Source organism: Budorcas taxicolor, chromosome 12, assembly GCF_023091745.1.
Source record: "Budorcas taxicolor isolate Tak-1 chromosome 12, Takin1.1, whole genome shotgun sequence".
NCBI lineage: Eukaryota > Metazoa > Chordata > Mammalia > Artiodactyla > Bovidae > Budorcas > Budorcas taxicolor.
In genome coordinates, this window is record NC_068921.1 from 7,211,785 (window position 1) to 7,221,096 (window position 9,312).

Sequence of the window (9,312 nt, forward strand, 5' to 3'; positions counted from 1 at the left end):
GTTGGTCACAATTTTAAATTAAAAGCAAGCACCTTTTAATTACATGGCTGCAGTCACAATCTGCAGTGATTTTGGAGCCCCCCCCCCAAATAAAATCCGTCACTGTTTCCATTGTTTCCCCATCTATATGCTATGAAGTAATGGTGCCAGACGCCATGATCTTAGTTTTCTGAATGTTAAGCTATAAGCCAACTTTTTCACTCTTCTCTTTCACTTTCATCAAGAGGTTCTTTAATTCTTCTTCACTTTCTGTCATAAGTGTGTTGTCATCTGCATATCTGAGGTTATTGATATTTCTCTTGGCAATCTTGATTCCAGCTTGTGCTTCATCCAGCCTGGCATTTCTCAATATGTGAAAGTGAAAGTGAAGTCTCTCAGTTGTGTCCAACTCTTTGTGACCCGTGGACTGTAGCCCACCAAGCTCCTCCGTCCATGGGATTCTCCAGGCAAGAATACTGGGGTGGGTTGCCATTTCCTTCTCCAGGGGAACTTCCTGACCCAGGGATCCAACCCAGGTCTCCCACATTGCAGGCAGACGCTTTAACCTCTGCATCACCAGGGAAGCCCTTCTCAAGATATCAAATTGACAATATCCATTTGATCATCTAAAAAACCAAGAGAGTTCCAGAAAAACATTTGCTTCTGCTATATTGACTTTGCTAGTGTGTATCACAACAAATTGTAGAAAATTCTTAAAGAGATGGGAATACCAGACCACCTTACCTTCCTCCTGAGAAATCTGTATGCAGGTCAAGAAACAGCAGTTAGAACTGGATATAGAACAACAGACTGGTTCCAGATTGGGAAAGGAGTATTGGGAAAGGTTGTGTATTGTCACTCTGTTTATTTCTCAAGATGTATATAAGTTAAATAAACAGTGACCATACACAACCTTTCCCAATACTCCTTTCCCAATCTGGAACCAGTCTGTTGTTCCATGTCCAGTTCTAACTGCTGTTTCTTGACCTGCATACAGATTTCTCAGGAGGCAGGTAAGGTGGTCTGGTATTCCCATCTCTTTAAGAATTTTCTACAATTTGTTGTGATACACACTGGCAAAGTCAATAAAGCAGAAGCAAATGTTTTTCTGGAACTCCCTTGCTTCTTTTGATGATCAAATGGATGTTGGCAATTTGATCTCTGGTTCTTCTGCCTTTTCTAAAACCAGCTTGAACATCTGGAAGTTCACACTTCATGTACTGTTGAAGCCTGGCTTGGAGAATTTTGAGCATCATTTTGATAGCATGTAAGTTGGGTACAATTGTGTGGTACTCTGAACATTCTTTGGCATTGCCTTTCTTTGGGATTGGAATGAAAATGACCTTTTCCAGTCCTGTGGCCACTGATGAGTTTTCCAGATTTACTGGCATATTGAGTGCAGCATTTTCACAGCATCATCTTTTAGGATTTGAAATAGCTCAACTGGAATTCCATCACCTCCACTAGCTTTGTTTGCAGTCATGTTTCCTAAGGCCCACTTGACTCATTCCAGGATGTCTGGCTCTAGGTAGGTGATCACACCATTATGATTATCTGGGTCATGAGGAAATTTTACGTGTATTCTTGCTACCTCTTCTTAATATCAAAATACTAAGACCCCCTAAATCTTGTTACCATTAGCTCATACTACTAGAATGTGAAGAAGCAAACCTATAGATAAGCCTCCTGACTCCTTACATAAGGCATGTAACTGGTCTGTTATCAACTGCACACAAGTCTCCTGAAAGCATGGTTTCTGCAGGCTCTAGGTCATCATGAAGCCCTGAAATGAGCTCTCTGTGTTATACAGCAGCTGCACACTAGCAGTCTATTTTACCTATGATATATGTCATTGTTACTCTCCCAATTCATCCTACCCTCTCCTTCCCATGCTATGGTCACAACTCCATTCTCTATGTCTGTATCTCTATTCCTAACCTGAAAATAGCCTGTCAGAAAAACAAATACTGTATATTAATGCGTATGTATGGAACCTAGAAGAAAATGGTACAGATGAACTTTGTTCTTTTTATTCTCCCTTTCCTCTTCCTCTTCCTTCCTTCTTCTTCCTCATAAATGTTTCATCCATAAAAATTTGCATTCTAAAAATCTTAAGGAATCAAATATTATTACATAATTTCTATCTATTTGTGTCTAATTAAGCAAAGGTAAGTGTGACAAGAAATGGCCCTACCAAGGAGGAATCTACTGTATGATATCTTTGGCACATAAACATTGAGGTTGTCTGTAAAAGATTCCACACAGGGAATTTTTTATGTCGTGGGGAAATCTGTCCTGCTCAGAAATAACTCTAGTTGATCCTTGTGCTGTGCTTGGAATGTGTCTCATTAATTTTCAATGATTGTTTCTTATTATTCCTATTATAATGAACGCAATAAATGTAACCCTCCTTCATATTATATTTTAACTATTTGAATGCAGTTGCCATTTCACTTTTTACATTTCTATCTCCCTAACCTCTTCCGTATATTTTGTATTTCATCATGTTCTTAATAAACTTTGGTGTTCAAATCCTCATTTACAGATATTTGCAGATTATCTGATGGCAGTTTTGTTTTTCCCCTGAAATCAATAATTTTTCTTATGCAATATATTTTAGTGTGGCCAATTTGATGCCCTGATAATGTACTTTGAACTTACACCCAAATAAGTTCTTTGGTATCTTTTAAAATAGCTGAGGAAAAAACAACAACAACAACAAAAAGCAGTTCCATCACACACTATTCCCCACAGCATTTTTTTTGGTTCAATACTCTTCATACATCCTCTCTCTCTCACTATCTTTCTCCTTTGCATATCCTTCACATTACAGAGGTAAGCTATTTATGTCCTTGTTCAAGAAGCTGATAAATCAGTAGAACAGGTCAGGGACCATGCCTCATCTCTAGAGACAGACTTTAGATTAAAATTAATTAATCTTCGACCATTCTAGTGCTATGAATATTCCCTCCACAGGATATTCAGCCTAAATCATTCCTTTTTAAATGAGCATAATGAATTAATTTGACTGCACTAAAAAAGTCAAATAAGCTCTATGAAAACAATATGATATACCTAATGTCACCATGCAAAAAGAAAATGAAGTTAATTTCATCTAAATTGGTGATACTTGTTACTAACTGTTCCAAATATTCAAAAGCTTTTACACTTTGGAAAATAGGAACAGTTTTTAAATACAGTTTTCTCTTTCATCATCTATTTTCTGGAGTAAAATTATTCTCTCATCTCTTATCATTTCCTCTCCATATCAATGAAGATGAATTATAAATAAGCAGTAACTTATATCCAACTAAAAAATAACATTACACGCATTCCCCATCCTGAACCCCCCTCCCACCTCTCTCCCCGTACCATCCCTCTGGGTCATCCCAGTACACCAGCCACAAGTATCCTGTTTCCTGCATCGAACCTGGACTGGCAATTCGTGGAGGATTCATGTTGATGTATGGCAAAACCAATACGATACTGTAAAGTAATTAACCTCCAATTAAAATAAGTAAATTTATATTTAAAAATAACATTGTAAAAGTGGGCTGTTTTTCCAACTCTGAAGCTAAATAATTATAATTAAAACTTTTAAAATAATAATTCAGAAGTCAAAATTATATGTTCAATTTTTACTTTTTATTTTAACTATAACAAGTTTGCTCATTGCCTCACAGATTACCCTTCACCATGAACTAATTGTGAATTTTTAAATCTCTGTTTCTTCATCTTACTTCTACTTCAACATTGACCTGACACTGTTGCCTTCTAATTTAAGCTCTTCCATCCTATAGTTATTCCTGCTACTTAATCTAGGCACACATAATACACATTCTGATTACTTAAATAGAAATGATTGAGACAGATTTTCCATATATATATATATACTCTTATGTGCTTAGTCACTCATACATGTCCAACTCTTTGCAAACCCATGGACTGTAGCCTGCTAGACTCCTCCGTCTGTGGGGATTGTCCGGGTAAGAACAAATACTGGAGTGGGTTGCTATCCCCTCCTTTAAGGGATCTTCTCAACTCAGGGATCAAGCCCAAGTTTTCTGTACTGCACATGTATAATTTACCAGCTGAGCTATCAGGGAAGCCCATTCATATTTAATTACATTGTATCTCAGAAAATGCTATTTTGGCATATTCCTATATGGAAAGAACAATACAGTCCTGTATGGTTGGCTAATTCTCAAGAAAATAAAATTATCTTAAATAATATGACTATATAAATAACATAAAAATTTCTTCCTTTAGAAGAAATAGAAAATAATTTGTATTTTTCACCTCAATTGATTTGTTTTCTTCTCATATTGCATGATTTTCCTTAAAATCTGCATTCAGTTGTGAATAGAGACCACCAATAATGTCTCTTTTCACTCTGTTCTATGATGATAAGGGGCAAAAGTTACATAATTACATCAATTAATTAAACATTCAAGATAACAAATGTTATAGTATATGTGAAATTATAACGAATGTGTTACTAATGAGAGTCATATTAGCAAAAGTAATTCCATAATTAATTCCAAGGGAATTAATAAGCATTATGGCATTATTTTAAAAGTTTAATTTTTATATAATATGAAAATGGAAATTATTAGAAATTTTATTACAGTTTCTGTCAAAACGTTATACTTAGGTAAAATCAGTATTCTATTTTTTAGTTCATCTTAGTATCATTAATAATTTAAGTCATTTTTTATTTATGTGAATAAAAATGGAACACCTAATCTGTTAACATTCACAATTAATGTAGGTGTAAATTATAAAGCATTTTCTATTTTTCCTCTAGTATCTTTTGAATTATAATTGTGGTGTTCTACTGTCTCTGTAGATGTTTTCATTTTCCTTAAATATTTTTATATGATAATTTTGAAGGAAAGAAGGTTTAGAGACAAACTAAGAATATTCATTCTTTCACTTATTCATCAATTTATTCAGCAAATATTTCTTAAATTCATACCCCTCTAAAGTGAATGCAAAATAGTTTGAGAAAGCTTGTTCTTTCAGTGAATTAGTTATCTCATTTTAAAAATGTAAACTGCAAGAAATACTGTGATACCTTGCCACTGTATGTCCCAATTTTAGTTTTGTTAACTAAAACTAAAATCAGCAGTCCTGATTAATGCCATTTCTCCTATTGTTCATCTGATTATCACTCTTTTTACATTCATAATTGTCCTTTTGTTCAACCTAGGTAAACCAGAACTGAGATGAGAATCAAGGAGGTTGTAATTGGCAGGCAGCATGTGTCATGCCATGCTAACTCGCTTCAGTCATGTCTGACTCTTTGAGACCCCATGGACTGTAGCCCACCAGGCTCCTCTGTCCATGGGTTTCTCCAAGAAAGAATGCTGGAGTGGTTGTCAGTGCCCTCCTTCAGTGGATCTTCCTGGCCCAAGGATCAAACCCAGGTCTCCTGAGACTCTTGCATTGCAGGCATATTCTTTACCACTAAGCCACCAGGGAAAACCATACTACTAAGCAAAAATGTGTCCAAAGCTCAAATTTCATGACAATTGTTCTAAAGTGACCCTATTTGTCTAGCTATCTCCCATCTAATCAATGTATGACTTGGCAAGCAGATTTTATCATAAATTTTTACCCAAGATTCCCAGAGAGAGGAAGAATTTCATAGTTTGGCATGTTATCATGCTAGCTCTTGAGCTCTCAAATGGCATTTTACCTGGAATCTTCTCAAATTTTAATGAGAAAAAACATTTTATCTTATCTCTATATCCACATCAACACTTTCTATCCCTATTCTTTCTCATGACATTCATCTTAATAGGTGTAAGGTGATATTTCACTTTGCTTTTGATTTATATTTCCCTGATGATTAATGATGTTTAGCATATATTTTTGTACTTGCTGTTCTTTTGTATGTCATTTTTGAAAAAAAATTGCCCATGTAGTTCCTCAGTCGTTTTTAATTAATTTTTATATTAAGTTGTATGAATTCTTTCTATTCTTATTTATATATTTTAATTATTGCAATATTATGTTGATTTCTGCTGCACAGGAACGTAAATTAGCTGGAATTATATGTACATCCACTCCCTCCCTGGCTTCTTTCCTCTCCCTATCCCTCCAGGTCAGCACAGAGCACCAGAATGGGCTCCCCAGCTCCTTCCTTCCCTTCTCACTAGCTCTCCATCTTACACCTGATAGTGTACATATGTTGATGCTACTTTTATTTGTTTCTATCAGAACATGGTTTATAAGTAGTTTATGCATTCCATAGCTTGCCTTTTCATTTTATTACTTTTGCTATGCAGAAAAATTTATCTACTTAGAGTCCCACTTAGTTTTCCTCGTGTTGTCTGTGTTTTTTATATTACATCCAAAAAAACCATTACCCAGGGCAATGTCAAGGAGCTTCTACCATATGTGGAAGCTAAAATCCTTCTAAGAAATTCTAGGAATTTGCAATGAAAAATTCTGGGAATTTATGGTATCAAATCTTATGTTTAAGTTTCTAATTTCTATGTATTGGGTAAGATAGGGATCCAATCTCATTTTTTTCTGCATATGTTTATCTTTTATTCTCAATACCATTTGTAGAAGAGACTATTCTCATTGAATGTTCTTTGATTTCCTTGTCAAATGCTACTTGAACATGTATGTGTGGGCTTATTTCTGGGCTGATCTGCTTCAAGGATCTAAGTAACTGTTTTAAAACCAATATCATAATGTTAATAATTACTATATTTGGCTACTCAGATTCTTTTGTGGTTCCTTGCAAATAAAAATACAAATATTAGGATTTTTTTTTCTTTTTCTAAGAAAAATTCCATTGAATTTTGATAGAGATTGCATTTAACTTATAAATGGTTTTTGGTATTATAGACATTTTAACAGTAATAATTCTTCCAATCAATAAACATGCAGTATCTATCTTTGCATTTGCTTGTTTTCTTCTGTTTCTTTCATCAAAGGTTTTAATTTTATTGTAAAGTTTTTTGAATTCCTTGATTAAATTTATTCCTAACTATTTGACTTTTTAAAATCTACTGTGAATGGGTTAATTTAAAAAATTTTTTTTCAAATACTTTGTTGTTAGTGCATAGAAATGCACCTTGCCTTTTTTTTTTTTTTCTTTCTTTTTTGACAGCCTTTGCACTTCAACATGTAATACTTGAGGTACAAGAAAGCTGCATCTAACATTGCTATAAATAAATCAAATCAGTCATCAAGGACTCCAGAGTGAACAACATCTCCATAACCTCCATGCTCATAATCTTCATTTTCTGGGTATAATTTAATAAGATCATCAATTTAAAGAATGATAATTGCTGTTTCAGTTGCAAATTTCAAACTGTTAACCTTAACTATGGTTGGTTCAACCTTCCCCCCTTCTTGTTTGTTGTCATGGAATATACCATTGACCAATTCATTTTAGATTTATGCATTCTGGGTTAACTTGAGCCTCATTATGAGAAACTCTTAATTTTGCAACCAGACCCATGTAGTCTTGGGCAGCATTAACTATCACAGTGTTAAGAATAACAAGAAGAGATCTTGCAACCTCCACAGTAGATAGCTGTTCCTGGGTGTCCATGCTGGTTGCCTAGTTCTTGAGGCATATTGAAGAGGTTGCCTCTATAGCACTCCTACCTGGAACCACAGATTGTGACTCCAAAACACTATTCACCACACAAAGGACACAGGAGAGCTCCATCTCATCACACGTGGAATCATTTGCCCCACATAAGATGACTGATGCAGAGGTAAGAGCCTTAGTGTTTATAATCAAGATCAGTTCATCATCACAAATTCTCTCTTGTGCCACCTCTTCTGCTTGTCCCATAATCGAAGCATCAAAAGTTTCTTCACCTTCCAAATTGGCCAGGTTGACAGAATAGATGCTCTGGAAGCTTTAGCAATGCATTTAAGGTCTCTTAAAAACTCTTCCAACTACCATAGCACCAGTCTCCACAAAATACTTCAGACACATATTACCAATTCCACCAGTGGTTAGACTAACATTGGCACCAGTTGCCGGATTTGCTCCTTGGTGATATTTGATTCTCTCTGTCTAATCTGGTCCAGTTTCTCAGGGTCTGTAATAACCACTTGTACACCAAGCTTCATTTTTGTTTTCTGCAGGCTGAAGTCAAGGCAAGCAATTTTTACATTAAATATTCTCTTGGGCATGTCTTGGGGTCCTATCACACAGTTGAGCATTGATGAGCATACTCTCCATCTGACTCCTCCTATGGGTTTTCAGAATATTAATGGAATTGACTGGATAGAGAGGCTGAACTCTGACATCTGTGTATTTAACAGTGAGCAAAGCATATACCACCACATTTGCTAGGAAAACCATTTATTCCAATGATTTTGGCAGCATTAATCAGGCAATCCCTTCCAAGCTCATCTGTGTTAATAATCAGATTTTCACTGATATAATGCACTGCTTCCTGGCAAGCAAGTCAATAGCCACTAATAACTGATGTGGGATGAGTTTTCTGTTTGACCAGTTCATTTGCATTTTTTAGAAGTTCAGCTGCAATAATAACCATGGAGGTGGTCCCTTCTCCCACTTCTTTGTCTTGAAGAAACTTTGGCTGTAGGATGCTCTACCACCAGTAGCTTCAGGAGGGTTGCACCATCATTAATAATGGTTACATCACCAATATCATCCACTAACATTTTATCCAAGCCAATTGGACCGAGAGACTCTTTCACAATATTGGCAATCAAAGCTGCAGCCATGACTTTCTGGGAGCAGATCATCTCCTCAATGCTGCGGTCCCCAAAAATGGACAAAAGCACCTCCATCCTCATGGCAGGGCTCATGTTGAGTTTCACTTACATCGACAGCAATCAGCCTCTTTGTCTTGGGCCCAGTGGTGGCCATAGCATTGCCTGCCTTGGGGTGGCTGACTGATTTTATATATATATATATATATATATATATATATATATATATATAATTTTAATGTTAATTATATATATATATAATTTTAATGTTAATTTTATATCTTGTAACTAATGAATTCATTGATTAGTTCACATTGATTGAGTTAGGATTTTCTAAATATTTATGTTTTGCAGAAAGTTTTACTTTCATTTTGGGTTCAAAGGATGAATCATCTAAAGAAATCTCATTAAATACAAATAAGCAATTTTAATTTTTAATAGGGGATTATTGACTTAATTTCAATATGCAGTCATTAAAAGAAAAGAAACAGAAGTAACAACTCATACATATCACCAAATTGGGACAATTACATACATCCAGTCTTGAACATCTCTGAGAGGTCCGGAATGACAGCAATCCAGAGTCCCAGTTGGGAAATGGTCCCAACTGGG

General features: G+C 35.4%; 1 pseudogene; it reads right to left on the reverse strand.

Annotated features, from left to right (window-relative positions):
• Positions 1 to 7,179: 7,179 nt before the first annotated feature.
• On the reverse strand, positions 7,180 to 8,778 carry LOC128057797 (T-complex protein 1 subunit alpha-like; annotated as a pseudogene).
• Positions 8,779 to 9,312: the final 534 nt, after the last annotated feature.